Below are 17,892 nucleotides of genomic sequence, written 5' to 3'. Positions count from 1 at the left end.
AACTCAAACAGAACCCCCCAGGAAGGACTCAGCTGTCCAGCCCCTGGCTGCAAAGAGGGTCTGAGCCTGGTGTTAATATCAGAGGATAGTGCAAAAGACACCTGCGTGCAGTGTCAGCAGGTGAATGACCTGCTCTGTCTGGTGGCAAAGCTTTAGGAGGAAGTGCAAAGGCTGAGGAGCATCAGGGAGAGTGAAACAGAAATTAACTGGTGGAGTTACACCCTTCCAACCCTGAGAGAAGCTCAGCAGGAGTCAGAGGAGCCTTGCCCTTGTTGCAATCAGGCAGAAGGAGGAGACCTAGGAGACAGTGGGGAATGGAAAGGGCTCTCTATTGGAGAGGTAACAAAATTCTATCCGACCCCTATCACCTACCCAGTGCCCTGACAGAATAGGTATGAGGCCCTGGATCCAGAGGGTCAGGCAGATGACACTAAAGAAAAAAAATTCTGTCTGGAGAATGTCCCAGTTGCACTTTGTCTGTCAGCCAGATCACAGCCTCAAGTATTAAGAAGAAAAGAAGGGTAGTGGGTGACTCCCCTGTAAGGGGAACTGAGGGCCCTGTGTATTGACCAGATCCATTCCACAGGGAAGTCTGCTGCCTCCCTGGGACCCAGGTACTGGATATCAGCAGGAGATTCCCTAAGAACTAATGAACTTCATCTGTTCACCACTGTCTGGTGTACAGTGACTGTGAAAGAGTTCTCAATATTCAGTGAAACAAGGAGAGGCATCAACAAAACTTCCACTCTGGACTTCTGGAGGGCAGACTTCAGCCTGTTCAAGAGACGGGTTTGGAGAGTACCTTGGGAAACAGCCCTTAAAAGCAAAGGGGTCCAGGAAGGATAGACATACTTCAAGAAAGAAGTCTTGGAGGCACAGGAACAGACTGTCCCTGTGTGCTGAAAGATGAGCTGACAGGGAACACAACCAGCCTGGATGGGCAAGGAACTTTTGAAGGAACTAAGGGGGAAAAAAAAAAAAATTTGAAATTTTGCCCCCCTTTGGAAAGAGGGGCTGGCAACTCAGGAAATGTTTAAGGATGTTGCCAAATCATGTGGGAAGAAGATTAGAGTCAAAATCCCAATCAGAACTTCAGGAAATCCAGTCACTGCAATCAACCTTTCCTTCCCAAAATGCTATCCTTAGCTGGAGTATAAATGGAAATGGAATGCTGAGTGCTGAGCTCCTGAAGCCCAAGAAACACATCCTAATACCAAAGATGCTTTACTTGGCCTAAACCATTCAAAAGCACCCACACCCCCCTGAGGCGATACGTTAGATTTAGTCTTGGCCCATGTATCTCTCTGAAACGCATCTTTCAAACCAACCTTCTCTTCAGTTTATTCTCATCTTCCTCAGTAGGAAAAGTCTTCCACTGGAAGCGGGCTGTGATGTTACTCCTGTTTTTGATGAACACGGTTGTGTAGTTTGATGTGGTGATGAAAGTGTTCTCAACCTTCACGGAATTGGCGCTCAACCCAACGTTGACATCTACAGCTTCTCCGTGAAGGTTTGTGCGGATACCTTTTTCACCTGGAACAAAGCAAAGAGGAGTCTTTGCTCAGCTCAGTTGCTGATGGAAGCACAAGGAGCAGAACAAACCACAGGTTGCACAAGGAAGTGTCACAGTTTTTAGCTGAATGACCATTCTATGGATCAGTACATTTATCACATCCTGAGAGCTCTGTGTGTACAGCGTGAGGATGTCCTGGGCACCTCCTCAAACACCTTATTTCTCACTGTGTTGGTAGAGGTTTGGCCCCAAGGTGACAGTATGTACAGTGAGATTGGGCAGATGTGCTCAGGTGACCCACTCAGATCACCAGGATTTCTGCATCAAAGCCCTCCAGGTGACGCTGAGGAGCCCTGTTCAGTCTGGCCTTGCCCAGGGTCTCCCCTGGGCATCCCACGAGACTCCTGTCTCTCCTGATCCCTTGGACCCCTTGTTGCTGACAAGCAAATATGCCTGGGGGCATGTGGGCAGAAAAAGGAGGCCCAGAGGAACCAGTGAAGTGACAGCCCACAGCAGGAGGGGACACAGGTGAGGAAACACAACCAGCCCGGCTCTGCAAGATGACAAAACTCTACAAAATGAACACCATGAAAATCATCATCATCATTATCTCCCTGTCCAAACCCACAGCCACATCAGTCTTGAAATATTTTGTATTGTTCTGATCTCAAGACCCATTTAAAATTAAATTTAAAAGGGACAAAAGAAATATTAATAAGTACAGAGCAGCGTCTATATGAAGAATGAATGGGATTCCTCAGTCTACAAATCAAATGGGAGATAGATGTGAGAAATTTGCAACATCCATGAGCGGCCTAGGAAATGGGGACGTGGAAAAATTTGTCTTGATTTGTCACCAAACAGGAACTCGAGGGCCTGAAAATGTTATTGGACAGAGACTAGATATGTGTGTAGAAGCCAACACAGAAAAAGGGTCCGTGCCAATGGAGAAGCAGCAGATGGGGACAGAGGTGTGCAAGGAATACATTGCATTGGAGAGACTGTGCTGGAGACCTCACGCCTCACATACAGCACTGCCCAACAATAAAATAATTTAACTGCACCCAGGCATAGCCACACAATAGTGGAGAATCAGGATTCCTCCTTCCTCTACTCAGCAACTCCCAGCAAAACAGGATTCCAAAAATCCCAGCCCTGTTAGAGGGGATCCACTTTATCAACCCCCTAAACACCAATGAGTTCTCAAGATTTCTTTGGGGTAAAGCTGTAACAGGGGTGGTGGTACACCTAGAGGGAATCGAGGGGGATGGGACAACAGGGAGTGATGGTGGAGAACTGTCCTGTGCCCCATGCAGTGCCCAGCACTCACCTGTGTTGCAGCACACTACCAGGGACCCGGAATGGTCACCGACCGTCAGCGGGTGAAATCCCACTGTCACCTGCATGGTGTCACCAGCGGCCAGAGTTCCCCTGTCTGGAACCACGCAGAAAGGACTGCAACACAAAGACAGGGATCAGGACTCAGGGCCACATCTGGGGATGATACTCCTTCTGCAGTGCAGGTCACTTCAGCTCACTTGGGCAAGCAGGGAGCAAACAGATCACAGTCAACAGAAGACAGACAGAACAGACAGGATCAGGAACAGCTACTGACCCACTTCTGAGAAGATCCAGCCCTCAGAAGATCCTGTGGGATAAAATTACCTCATCTCCCCCATACTCTGCATCCAGCCCCCTGCAAGGAGACTCAAGGGTCTGACTGCCAGCAATCCCATCAGAGAATGGTTTGTGAAAAGCCCAGAGAAGTTTAAGAGCTATTTGCATGCACAACTTGACACCGACTGCCTCAGGAATTTCCCTTTTCCTGCTGCCTATAAACCTCATTTCAAGAGATGCAAATGTTAGGGCATTTACCTGTCCTGTGAGATTACAGCCTAGGAATCAGACAGGGAGAAGAAACTTTTCCTTGGAGAGCAAGGAATAATTACTGTGAATTTATAGTGTGGTTCTTTGGTTTATTTTACCTTGATAACATCCCGATTTAGCCTAGAAAGGGCAAATTTTATCAGCATTTCAATGGAAGCTGCTCTAAGAAAAGGAGCAGTCCACACTCTGAAACAGAGGGCAAATGCAGAGAATACAGTGACTTTGGAAACAAGACCCAAAAGGAGGATGCCATGCACAGTGTGAAGGATCCAATCACAGCTAAATGTAGCATCCTTATCAGGAGCACATCAAGGAAGCAGAACAGGAGGTTTCTGTGTATTTACCAGCAATGCAGTTTGGGACTCTGGGTTGTCATCCAGGCTGGTAACTGTTTGCCTGGCCCACGAGACAAACTGTGCAATGTGTTGGAAATAATTATGCAGATGTGTTGGTGCACTTTGGATTTAACAGGAGCAATTAGGATTGGTCACCAGGTCAACAGCTCTTGCCTGACAAACACAAGGCTCCGTACTTTGATGCTCAGGGACAGCTCAGGTGAAATGTGCTTCTGCCCAGCAGCTGCTGGGCTTTGTGCTCTTCTGCAGCACCACTGAGGAAAGAAAAGTTCCTGGCCTCGGTGATTTGTTGGTGGTCAATCTGTCACTTAAGAGTGTGTTCTGGGGAGTTTGGTGATGCATGCATCGCATGCAAAAATAAGGAGAACACCTGACAAGCTGAACTTTATTCATGTGAGCAGTGACAGCTGATGAACTTGCTTGAGGTTGTGCTCATTAAGGACCTCTTGCTGCAGTTATGGGCCTGAGCTGTTCCCATTACCACCAGTGAGAACATCACTACTGGCTGAGGGAGAAGCCTTGGGCCAGCACTGTTCATGTGCTGGATGAGAGACTTTGGAGAGAGGGGAGGGAAGACAAGACCCCACCAGCCCCAGAGCTGGATTACTGTACGTGCTCCTGCATCTGCCCCAGGAGTGATGCCAGGACTGCTGCAGGTCTCTGCTGGGGCGTGGTGTGGGCAAGGCACAGGACTTTTTCCTTATTCTTTCGCCAAAAATTTCACCAGAACAGAGATTCTACCAGTTAAGGGAATTTCTGGCCACACTTCAGCACTACTTTCTATTCCATGCCATGCCATGCCATGCCATGCCATGCCATGCCATGCCATGCCATGCCATGCCATGCCATGCCATGCCATGCCATGCCATGCCCTCTCATCCCATCTCAATCCATCCCATTCCCACTCTTGCCCCATGTTACATACTCCTGCCCTCAGATGACAGGATGGGAATAACAGTCCTGGGGGTGACTTCAGAAGTCACCTGAGAAAGAGGGGATCTTCTTATTTTCAAATGATCAAGAGAAGAGGATACAGCCAAGTTCAGGACTCAATTGTCAGGACTAAAAACTGAGCGCAAATCAGCCCCTGCATCTCCTACATCCCACCCCAGGCTGTACCCAGCAGACTCCCCTGTTAGTGCTGTAGCAGTCATCTCTCACATAGACCTGGCTCCCCAAGACCCAAGGACACAAGCTCTGCAGTTAATTCCTCTGAATTTCAGCCAACATCACGAAGCTGTTCCCTGAGCCCACAGATAGAAGAGCTGTGAAGGAGACATCACTGACACTGCTAGAACCAAAAGAAACCACTACCAAGAGATGGGGCTGGCAGGCTAAATTTTGGCCTTTTGTCTGTTAATTGTGAGCTGTTCCTTAAGATAGGTCTCATCCTGATCTAGATCTAGATCTACCCTTTCAATGAATCACTACTGCACCCAAAAGGCAGAAAAGAGAAGGTAGGGAGGGAGTTTTTAATGGGTTGTTTTCTTCTGCTTTTTAACTAGGTCCATTTGTATGTTTGTTTTCTTGTATGGCATCTGAAGACAGGTCCAGATCTCCCAATGGAACCTTGCAATCCCCAGACACCGGTGTTGCTTTGAGCAGTGGGTCTGCTCAGATGATTTCCAGAGGTCCCATCCAGCAGAAGTTATTCTGTACTTCTATACTTCTATCTTCTAAATCAGCCCAATTGCTTTTCACATATTCACTTAATATCTTGTATTTCCTACACACCTGTGCATGTTCCCAAGGGCATGTGGTATGTTGACAGGCATTAGAGGAGCTCACCCTTTATGAAGGTTCCCAAGGAAGAATTCATGATCTTTTGGCAAACATTGTACACAAACTAAAATGAAAACCCAGCAGAAATACAGGAACTTCAGAATATTTAAAAAGAAATCTCAAAGAATCGGGGCAAGACCTTATTGAGAGATTTAAATCATCTGTTTGAAAATTTAAACTGGCTTGCAAAGGCTTGTCATAGAACAGAAGAGGTGACTGATGCCCTCAGCTGACAAGGGAAATCAGATCAGCTTTAAGTGACAGGAATGGCACCAGCTCCCTGTAACACAGCTCATGTTGGGCATTTGATGCAGGGACCACAGGAAAGCCACATGCCTCTGGCCTCCCAGAGAACGGGTCTGTTTGGCTGACAGTGCTGAGTAACCATTTCAGAAGCTGCTTGTGCCCAGGAGGGTTCCAGCAGCCTCCAGAAAATCTGGGACACAGAAAACTCAAAGGCTGCATCCTGCTTAAAACATGAGAAGCACCAGCAAACCCCACACATCCTGCCCATTTCCAGCCAGGCCTGCAGGGCAGCAGCTCCCATGCTCTGGTTCTTTTGTTGCTCTTTACCAGCTCTGTTATCACCCACAGGTGTTTTTTCACAAGGACACGTGAGCTGCCTCACCTCTGGGTGCTCAGCTGGTAATGAGCTTCCACGTTACCAACATTGCGAACCAGCAGAGTCTTCTGGCTGCTGTACTTGACTGGGCACTCTGAGAAGTCCAGCTGGTCAGGGAAGTCCAGGATAGCTTGGGCAGCAATGGCCTGAATAGGCACAACTATCCTGTCCCTTGCAGTGAGACAGATGAGTTCGTGGGAATAATCCTGCAGGAAAAGAAACTGTCTCAGCACAGGGCATTTAGTGCCATCCCCATGGCAGAAGAAAAGCCATTTCCTATAACCCTTCGAGGGCATCAATTTACCTCTTCCACCCCAAAATGAATGCTTAAGTTGTACTAAACTGTCACATTTTAAAGGCAGCAGTGCACTTTGCAAAACCTGTCTCAGTGGCACTAAAATCTTGTGTCACTTGGATCATACAGAGAACTGCTCTAGGCCACCACAATTTTTACTCTAAATTTTCATGATGTTAAGTAATTCCTAAGTTCCTTCTAAGGAACATGGGGCTAGGGAACACAGGACATTCCTCTTTAGGTTTCTATCCCCGCTACTTGAGAATAGGACAAAGTGTTAAAGTGACTCTAAGCAGCAAAAGGAAGATGAGAAAATAGTTGTACCCAAAGAGCTCCTGCACCTCTGGCCTGGTGTAGAAACATCACTTGGCTCAGAACTCCACTCTAACTTTGCCTCTCCAACCAAGACAGGGGAAGAACAGTGCTAAGAGGTAGCAGGATGCTGTTGGAAAGAGCCTGTCTTTGTTTTCTTGCAAGGCTTCCTCCCTTCCATGCCATGTCCTAAACCCTTCTGCATGAACAAGCCTCCAGATCACAGCGCTGAGATCAGACTTGCCAGGGCCTCAGCACTGGTATTCAAACCTCCACACAAAAGCATGCTTGGCATGGAATGGGTTCCAGTTAACAGAGCAACCACAGTGACAGGCATGAAGACAGAGCTGCAGCAGTGTCACTGCCACAGGCTCTGGGGTCACAGGTCTGCCCGCAGGTTGTACCTGTGCTACACGAGCTCTTTCAGGCAGGTGTCCAAGTCCCCTGCAGCTCAGCAACCTGCTGCTGACTAAGGGCCCCTAGAGCTCAGTGTGCCTGTGCCAGGCTGGGCTCACAGGAATAGCACGTGCTCTGCCCTGGCCTTGCAGCTGTGTCATGGTCATTTGTGCTCTGGGACAGCACAGCTGCAAGGCTGGAGAACAGAGGGTGTGAAAAAGCACCATCTTTGCTGCAGCCCAGGGTGAGGCAGGGAAGCTGTTGCCAGCCAGGAAGGAGGAAAGCTCTTTGTTCCGCTACTGTTTTCCATCTAATTAAACCCTTTCCAGTGTACCTAGAGATGGCTGAATATCCATCAACACCCCTCTGTTATTTTCAGACTGCTCCCTGTGCATCTTCCCTCGGGAATGCTCAGCAATGTGCAAGGAGGGCAGGCAGAGCCCGTCAGGCCTGGCTGCAGTGCCTGACAGCACATGCCAAGGTGTGACTGGCTGCAGGCTGCCTGTCCCCAGCCTGGAGCCAAGCTCACAGCATGGAGTGGGCCGTACCCAGAGTGCAAGGAAAACAATGGCATTGGAGATAATTCTGTGTTTTGGCTCCTCCAGTCTCACCTTGGTCTCGTCGGGGGTGAAGCGGATGCGCACATGGGAAGATGTGCCTGGTGGGATGATGTGGTATGCATCATTGGGGCACAACAGCTCAAAATAAGGTGATCTCTCCATGTAGACCTTCACCAGCCGAGTAAACTGCAGGAAAGACATGAAACAATGATTTTGCAACTTGTGGAAGCAGGACAAGAGGAGACCTGTCCATGCCCTGGTGACATCCTTCCCTGACCCCTTTTCCAAAGCACTTGCAGCTGTGGAGGTACAGGCACATAATTCACAAGGGTGAACTTGAACCCCTTCTGTCTGGGTGCAGCATTTTGGCCAGGGGCAGTAGGGCAATGTCTGGTGGGAAGGAAGGGCTGAGCAGGTCAGCACCAGCAGGATGGGGACAGAGCCCCTGAACCAAGTCATCTGCATCTTCAACAAGGCCAAAACACCTGCTGGCTTCTGCCTGCACACAGCCATGCTGTTGTGTTCCAGAGGGGGGATGTGCTACTGGAAAGCAAAACAGCACATTGTCCTGAGGGAAGGAAGAAATTCCCTTCTAGCAGATCAGGTTTGGGTAAGGCAGTTCTGGGGATACGGTCATGCAGGCAGAGCAGCAAGAGAGGAGACCAAACACTGTGGCCTTATTGGGAATGGAAGCAAACGGAAAAGCAAAAGAAGGAACACAGCAAGACAATCCCTAAAACAAGGAGATGGCAAAGAGCATTTAAATGGGCAGTAAAGTAGCAAGGAAGAATCACAAAATGATGAGAGCAATCAGCTTGTTAAAGGTGACAGAAACACAGCCAGGCTGTGCCCATCGACTATGGGCTACAAAGGCATTTTCTTCCTGGAGAAACATGACCAGCACTGACTCACACTCTGGTTCCAGTATTAAAAGCCAGTCTTGGCTCTCCAGGGGTTCCTGCTGCCTGTGCAGGCAAGATGGGCTCCTGGGCATTCCTGACAGGTCCTGCCCTCTGGGAACCACAGACACAGCAAACGTGCATTTTGCAGCACTTAGATAATCAACCCTGAGCACCTGTAACATGCTCTCAAAAAGTCAAAACCAGCTGATTTTGAGACCCTCCTGTCTCTTCCCACCAGCCCACCCTTGGCACAAGCTTCATTTGAGAAAATGTTTCCCTGACTGAAATTCAAATGGTCTCAGTTTTCCTCTTTACAGTAGAACACAACTGCTGACATTTTCACCTTTTTCCCATTCAGCTCTCTTGGGAAACTGCAAAACAATCTCAACTTCTTCAAGCGAAGATGAAAACCTCTAGGACCATGTGGCTTTGGATGTCCTGTGGTTTCTCCAAAGGGAAAGCAGAGCGCCATGTTGCTTTTGGAAAACCTGAGTGGAGCTGGATGAAGCTTAGCAGGAGCCTGAAGTGGCACCTAAAGGCCTCCTCCTGCTTCTGCTACATCAGTCTGATTGCAGGGATGTCTCAGAACACATTTCCTGCAGTGCCAATGCCATAGAGAAGTGATTCCAGCATAAATTGGAGAAGACTCAGTCTCTGGGCTTTGACTGTGAGCTGCACAAAGGGAGCCAAACAGGCTGAGAGAGGCAGAGAGTCCTCCCAGGAACCCAGATTAGCCAAGGAGACACAGGATGTGGCATACACTCAAGACAAAGCATGAGAGCAGGTAAGAGCTGTACAGCCCCCAGCATTCCTATTAATCCAGAGCTTTCAAGAGAAGGAAACTCCTTTGAAGTGGATACCATCAATGCATGGCCAAAGTCAGTGGAGAATTCCCAGCACACAAAGATTTCCACCTGCGACATTTTCTTCTGCATGTGCTGCAGCAGATAACTCGCTTTGCTGTACACTGTGGGAATTACACCACTCTCCTCATTCAGCACAGTCTTGAAGCTCCACGTGCCAGCACTTACCTTGTCCTTGTTTGTGAGAGACAGTACCATTTCCGAGACCTCATGAGCGACGAATTTCTGAAATACCATCTCTGGTGGGGAAACATGGAGCAAGCTCTCTATCGGGGGAACTGGCAACAACTGGAGAGGCAAGAGAGAGCAGGGAGAGGTTCAGCTGCTGGGAGGAAGGTTCATGAAGGAGAATTTTACACTGATCCCCACTGAAGTACACACTCTGGGTGAGCACATGTGCCCCGGACACATTGGGGAAACAGTAGCTCACCCACCTCCGCTCTGAGCTGATCAAGAGCTGCTGGGCCACACAGAGCAGGTTCAAGCCAAGCTGCTCTTTTGGCATGTATTTCTCCAGGTTTCCTCTCCAGAATGCCAGGCAGCACTTACCTTACGCACAGCTCTGTGCCCATGTGATCACACAGCTCTGGGGCACTGACTGAGCACTCATGGAGTCAGTAAAACCCGCAAATTTACATCAGACCCTTGGGAAACAATTTTGGGATGTCCTTTACTCTGAGAAACCGAGGCCAACACAGCTGCAAATATCTTTTTTGATCTAGAACTTAGACATCAGTAAGAAGAGAACAGTACCAGAGGAGGTGTGAGAGATGAGGTGATATTTTGCTGAAGCCAAAAGGTTATTAAGTGAAAGAATGAAAGTTGTTGGTTCTGTGTGTTGTTTGTGGTTTGGATTGTTCTGGTTGGTTGGTTGGTTATTGCTGTGAGCTGGGAGAGGGATGGGCTTGAAGACCTGACCAAAAGGAAGTAGGATGAGAGGGGAGGGCACAGAAAAGTTGGCGGTCTGGAGAGTACGTGAGTTCCCCAGTACCCATCCACTGGCAAAGAGGACAGGGAGTGCCCTGGACAGGTATAAAGGGTATAGAAAGATTGCCATTTTACTTGAGGGTGTGCTTGTCTCAGCGGTGAGGGAGACACGCCTGCCTCAGCTGAAACATTACTAATAAACTGTTTTCTTTTGCTTCAATGATTTTGTCCCCTTGTATTTAAGCGTCAGTGCGTTCCTAACATAGGTAAAGGCAAAAGTAAAGTAATAGAGAAGTTGGGAAAAAGACAAATGAAGTGAATGCTGAATGATGATAAGGTTCAGTTCTTTCCTCAGCAACTTGGGTAAGAGTAGAGTTGGTATCCCCTTTTTCCATGAGCTTTAAATGGGTGCTTTCTTGTAAATCTATTATTGCTCTCTTATTTGATATCATTGCAGAGGCACGTCTGGAATGACACAACAGCAGCAAATGCTTCTGGAGCAGACATTGCTTTGAGAAAACTCTCCCCTGCTATGTCTGCCTTCTCCAGCTGCACTGCTGTCAGTGCAGAGACACAAGCAGGTCTCCTGTGTGCCTTCACAGCAGACACAATCTGCTGAAGGGAATGGCTGCAGCACACTTGTCCCTTAGTTGTGCCCCTCTCTGAGGTGTCCCTAAGGCCCCTCTCCAGGGCAATCCTTAACCCATGTATTACATGTCTCTTGCTGCCAATTTCCTGCTCAACAGCCCACCTCGGCCACCTACCTGTTTGGACAGTGCTTTATACTGAGCCAGTCCTGCAAGAAAGGCAGCTTTAAACACACCTCTCTATGTAGGCACTGATCCAGATAAAGCACATCCATTGCCTCTGCCCAGGGGGAGTCCCCTGTACATCTGGCAGCCTGCAAAATCGAACACCCCATCAGGGCCCCAACACATTGTTCCAACCCAAAACATTAACACATTAAGTTTTGTTAAATCTGAAGGAATTACTGCAGGTCCTTGGCCTTCAAAGGCCAACACTGCCACTCTGGAGGGAATCCTATGACCCCAAGCATTTGATGGTGACCACACCTAAGCAAGAGGTGGCTATTTCAGCAGGAGAATGGCAAATGGCAATTTTGTGTCTTTGTGTCCCCAGCCTTTCCCCCCTTGTTTTAGCAATGGCAGCTACATTCAGTAAACACCAGCAGCTTCAGCAGAGGTTATTTGTGTTGGCTTGGTGCAGATCAGGACTCCAAGTCCACCACTACCAGCAGTTGGCAATGACAACAGGACCTGGACACTGAAGTATTTTGCTGGAGACAAGCCTGTCACAAGCACATGCCCTCTTCCAACTTTGCATCAAACAGAATAGAAAAGAGCAGGAAAAGGCTACCTTTTGACAAGTCTCACTCACGTATCGAAATGGGCCAATTCTGGGCAGAAAACTCGCCCCAGTGCTGGCCACCTCCTTCACATTGAGAAACTTCTCCTTCAGGAACTTAGAAGGAAGCAGCTGAAAGGCAAAAAAAAAAAAAAAAAAAAAAAAAAAAGAAGAAAAAAAGAAAAAAAAAGAAAAAAGTTAGCTAGAACCTCAGAGATGCACTTGTTCAGAAAGGCTTTCCTTGAACAAGTGGCACCGGTGAATAATTTGTGACCCCATCATCTAGGACAGTTCTGGAAGCCCTGGAAGTTACCTGCTGAAATACTTAGCACTAGTAAATTCATAATGCACATGCTCCAAACACATGGCTCTGTGCCATTAGCTTCTCCGTGATTAGATGTGACATGTTTGGGGATTTCTGCTCTTTGGGCATCTGTTTCCTCTTTTCTGTCATTGGACTGAGGCAGTGACCTTTTCAGAGAGTGGGGAGGAGCTCTCAGAACTCCCCTAACTCCATCCCTGCACAACAGTCAAAACTCACAGTGTGGAGAGAACACCGCCGGGTGCGTCCAAGAGACACAGAAAGCCAAGTTGTACCAAGAGTGAGGTGCACAGGAGTGTGTCCAAGTTTAATCCTCTCTGTTAATTAGCATTTGTGTTCTCTGTCTGGGCTCGCAGATCCCTCCACAGAAGAAACCAAAGGGATCTCCTTGACAGAACCTCAGCACTGGGGCATCTTCAGTCAAGTGAGCTCCAGCCAGCCAGGGGACCTCTGTGGCCCTGACTCCTCCTCTGCTGTCTGCAGGGCTGGATCTGTGCCCCACACAGGAGATGAGACAGAGCAGCTGGTGTGGAAGCTCCCCCAGCTGGGACCAGCCGTGTCTCTCAAGGCTTTGGGCAGAGTTTGAGCTTCCCCCCCCCCATCCTCACATGCCCAGGAGCAGGTTGGTCAGAGCAGCACAGGTGAGTGTCCAGCCTGACAGAAGGAATCACCGTGGGAAATGGAAAGGGAAAGAAGCACATGCTCAGGGCTTCAGCTTTACATTGGCTGAACCTGGCTTAACTTGGCTGCGGTGGCACAGCCAGGCAAGACACTGGGCTGTCCCTGAAGAAACACACGATGTTCCCTACTGCACCAGGACAGCCCCCAGCCACAGGAACACGGCACAGAGAGGTGGGGAGGGGTTCTGCAGCTTCACAGTGCTGCTGCACAACAGGCAGGGCAGGGAGAGGAGGGACACGAGGGGGGTTTCCAGCCTCAACATAGCCCCAGTGGGTACTTACAGTAATAGACTTCAGTCTTTCCCTGGACAAAAGACGAGGTGTCGACGTCTTTTTTGGGGATGCAGAACCAATTGTGGAGGCAGGATGTCGCAGATGAACGACAATGCCTCAACAAAACTGGAAGGAGCAACAATGGAACTCTGAAAACCCAGAACCCAATTCATGGCAGACTCAAAGGATACTGGTGCTAAAAATTTTATATTATTTGAAAGTAGCTAAGTGCTTGTCTGAGGTAAGTAGCTAGTATTGTTAGGCCTCTAGTTGGACTTTAAATATATGGCTATGTTCTGCAATGCAAAGATGGATCATACTGAAAAGCAGAGCTAAAAATCTGAAAATTAATAATAGTTAAAAGAGACAAAGCTGTAGCTAAAATACTACTTTAAAATAGGTAGCGTGGACCTCCTCTTCTTTAGGCTAAACAACCCCTGCTCTCTCAGCTGCTCCTCACAGGACTTGTGAGAGACTGGAATGCTATGCCGAATGGCTTAAATATTGTTTTAAAGGACTTTTTGCCCATTGTGACAAAACTGTATGAAGAAGCTGTGACCACTGAGGCTCACCCCTCGCTGAAAATGCCTCCTGGCTGGAACTTTGGACTGTGAGCTAAGCTGCCTAAAGGAACTTGAGACAAGGTACAGGCAACACTATTGTCCTATTATCTCATGTTTGGGGAGATGTAAACAAGGCTGAGGGAGAAAAATGTATCTACAACAAAGCCAAACGCAGCAGCTGTCCAGAAAATCAGCTCTGTCTGGGTTCAGGGTGGGGAAGTCATAGCCACAGGCTCCTCTGCTGAGGCCAGGTTTGCACACAAACCTCCCATCAAGAGAGGGAGAAGGAGGAAATTTTGGGTGTGGTGTAACCTCTGGCAATAGGCAGTGGACACCCATCCTCCCTCACACAAACTGGCTTGGCTCTAAAACTCCCCACTCCCACGAGACCACATCCAGAGGACGTTCCCACGGGGGCAGCTGAGGGGGTGTCATAGCCCACCAAAGTGCCCCCAGACCCACGCCTGAGGCCTTGCACCAGATGACTGCATGGGATGCAAAGTAACACAACAGATCTGAAAATCCAGAGCCCAGTTCATGGCAGACTCGAAGGATGCACTGGTGCTAAAGATTTTATATTCTTCGAAAGTACCAAGAGACAAAGAGTCAAACTTGCCCCACCCCAGGGAGGTATGGTGATATTTTCTACTTAATCGTCTCTGACACTCTTTGTCCCCCCCCTTCCCAAACCCCTTTCACCCTCCCTCCCTTTTTCTACTTGTTTTTCTCTCTCTCTTCCTCCCATTTCCATGAAATGCAGATTCTTTACTTTGGCATATGGTCTCATTTACTCCTTAATTCAGGGGCGTCTCCCTAATAATTTTAGTAACCAGATGGTAACAACTCACTGAAACTTGAACAGAACTCGTTCACCTTTAGGCAGTGTAAGTAGTCACTATAGGGAAACCAATGTATGGACTAGTATACTTCGGAAAAGTTGCATGTCTTCAGTGAAAAAAAGCCCAATCAGTAGACCATATGTTGTTCATCCACTCAGCCCCTGTTCAGTACATGCCACTGAACTGCTGCACCCGAAGACTGGCATTACCACATCCTGTATTTCTCTTTGTCATTGTCTTTCAGAATAAAGATGTGCTAAAAGAAAAACCAAAAAGTACAATATTTATCAACCTCTATCTTCGAATGAAATGCAAGACTGATTTTCAGTTGTATTACCAGCATTGCAGTTAAAACGCGCTGGAACCATAATGGTTCCAAGTTTCCTACTTGCAGTAAACTTGGGGTTTTAATATTCTTACCAAGTTTATCTGTAATACATAGGTTTATATATTTTAAAGAACTTAGGTTTGTTAAATTACTGCACACTCCATCATGCTGCTGAGCAATAGCACAGATCATTTGTGTCTTCAGCAGAAGTGGTTTGTCTTAGTAAAAAGACCTTGAAGTGAAACACTTTCCAAGTTCCCCAGAATTTTAGAAGTACTTTTGAAAACAAAGGAGGGGGAAGAAAACCCATCAAGCCTATTAATTTAGGATGTTTCCGGGTCTACTACTCTGTGCAGTCTAAGGAAGCTGCAATGGAACAAGGGAAGAAGGATCTTACAGCCGTGTTATCCCTCAGTGTACAGAAAACCTTCACACGGAGCTCCTGCGTGGCTGCTTTAAAGACTGGTGACAGAAGAGCAACATGGGATTGAACTAAGACAGACAAACATCCAGTTAAAGTCACATTACAAGTTATTTTCTTTTCAGATGGGGCTGCAGACTGTATGCTGCTCAACAGCCTGGGCGCTCCGAATGTCCTGCAGCATAGCTGAGCCATGAGACTTGTGCAGTAGAATTAGAAAAAGGTGAAGCACAAACATTTCTTATGCACCTACATTGCATTACCAACTCGTCACTTTAAAAGTGGTTTTGCTCTTTCAGTGGAAGTTTCTAGCTGGGATTGAAGGGTTTTTAATTGTTGAAAAGCTCTGAGTAGAAGCAAATATTCTCCCTGGGTACCTGTGGTAGGTAGGTACCTGGCACCTGGCAGTGGAGGAATGTGCATGTACTTCCATCTAGATCTCTGAAGTATTCATTATAGTCAAGAGCATACCCAACCACAAATTTATCTGGAATTTCAAAGCCTGTATCTGTAAGAAAATACAGTTCTTTTTATACTTCAGTGGTGTAAGTAGCTTTTAAGTGCACAGTTTCTATTCAACACATACTCGAGCTAAGAGTAATAGGCATCATCTCTTTCAGGATGCTTCCTTAAGAATCTGAGCTGTGAACTGATGGCAGAGGTTAGAATTTGAACTATTCCCTTTACTCAGTGAGATAATTAAGGTGCTAAATGAATGATTTTTATTAACAAAGTAGTTGTTTAAAACCTAGTTATGAGTTAGAACTAGGAGAGGAGACAAGGAGCGAGATTTTACTTGAGTGACGGTAGATGAACTGTGATTGAGTAGGACTTTTCAGTTTGGGAATAAGGCAGGTTTAATAATGCAGAATCAAAACATATGCCCTCGAGGGTCAAAGCAAAGCAAAAGAGATAAGATTTGATTCTGTTTCTGCTATCTAAATAGTTAAATTTGTATATCAAATAGCTACAGCTGCACTCAGGCCAAGCAGAGGAAAAAAAGAAGGTGGTCATGAGGTGTCTCAGGATGGCATAGCTAGTCATTAGTTCACAGGTTTTTATGTCCTTTCTCCCCATTTCTCTTGGCCTTCATTAAACTTATGTGCCAGTTGTCAGATGTGCTGCCTGAAATGAAATTGTAAGACTGTGTTTGGGAAAATACAGAAAAAAAATACCAGAAAGACACAATACTTACAGTCTTGGGTGTAACCTGGACCCTGACATATCCTTTTAACAAGCTGGCTGTAAGGCAGAGCAGAGAAGGTTGGTTATTAAAATACCTCTTGCTCTAAGCTGTAGACTTCCCTTCTGCCACGCCTCCCCATAGGCTTCTAGAATCATGCTTTTAAGTCAAAACAGGGAGATTATTGCAGAGAAGGAAGTAGTGTTCAGCCTTGGAGTGGAGGGAGAAGCAAAGGCTCTAAGTCCATTCTCTATATCCAAGTGGCTCTACGTTGTTCCCTCCAGTTCCCTCCAGTCCTGTGTCTCAGATCACTTCCCTTCCATGTAGCAATGCCCCAGGACACTAGAATAGCACAGAGGGGGAAGCATGTCCAAATGGCTGGTAATGATTTCAGTGGGTAGGGAGGAAGGGAGGGAGAAAAGGACAATTTCTTCTGCAAAATAATTTCTGTTCTTGGCTTGCCTGTGCACTTCAGAAGAAACTGAGAACCTCCTGGACAGTCACTAGAAGTACTGTCTGAATAACGGCTGCATAAAGCAATGTTTTTTTCTAAAGCATTGTAGTTACTTGACAGACTCAGGGATATTCCACAAAATTTTGTTTTAGTGATCTACTAAAAGTAGATCTAGAATGCTACTTGACGTCAACTTCCAAGTGCTGACAGACACTTAAATTCTGGAAACTTCTACAGTTAAGGATATTAAAAAATATCCGGGGTCTTGTCATTAGAAAATCTATGGAAAGGGATGAATTTCCTTGAAACATGAAGTAAGAAACAGGGAATCCATCAGACATCATGGACTACACAGAAGAGCCATAAAACCTTTTTTTATTAATTTGAGCAGTGGAGATGGTGGTGCATGGGTGAATTTCCCAGTTTAAGCAACTTAATTTTTAAGCAGCTGCATAAGGATCACATCCTGCATTTGCTTCCTCCCCCCCAAACTTGAAGTTAAACAAGCACCTGTCAGCATACACTGAGTATTCACCCAGATGATTTGAATATGTTAGTGAGTGGCTATATCCTTGCACCTTACAACTTCTACCATCCTTGGTTCCTTGTGTTTTATTTTTGAAAGCAATGCTTTCATTGTTCCACTGTTGTAGCCTGGCTAGCTGTTAATATGGTGGAAGGTAAAGAGGTGGCAAGGGCCTTTGAATGGGTTCCACAGAGATGTTTATTTCAGCCACACACGTGGACACTCCAGGGTCAAAGGCAAGGCAAAAGCCTCATGGTGAGGGTCTAGGTTCAAGCATATGGGTGGTCGGGGCAGGGAGAGCATCAGAGATCAATTATCAGGGGACATAGGGGTGGCACAAAGGTGGAGTTTGGGTATGGGAGCCGATGGGGAAACAGTGTGGGAGTGACTGAAAGACGGAGGGACAGGGAGGGGGCACAGGGCTGACTGAGGGAACAAAACAGGGCTACATTGGCATAACAGAGCAGCATCTAGAGAAGCCTCTTGGGTCTCCCTAACTAGGGAACGCCTCTCAGGGTGTCCA

Source organism: Cinclus cinclus, chromosome 11, assembly GCF_963662255.1.
Source record: "Cinclus cinclus chromosome 11, bCinCin1.1, whole genome shotgun sequence".
Lineage (NCBI taxonomy): Eukaryota > Metazoa > Chordata > Aves > Passeriformes > Cinclidae > Cinclus > Cinclus cinclus.
This window is presented reverse-complemented; position numbering follows the sequence as displayed.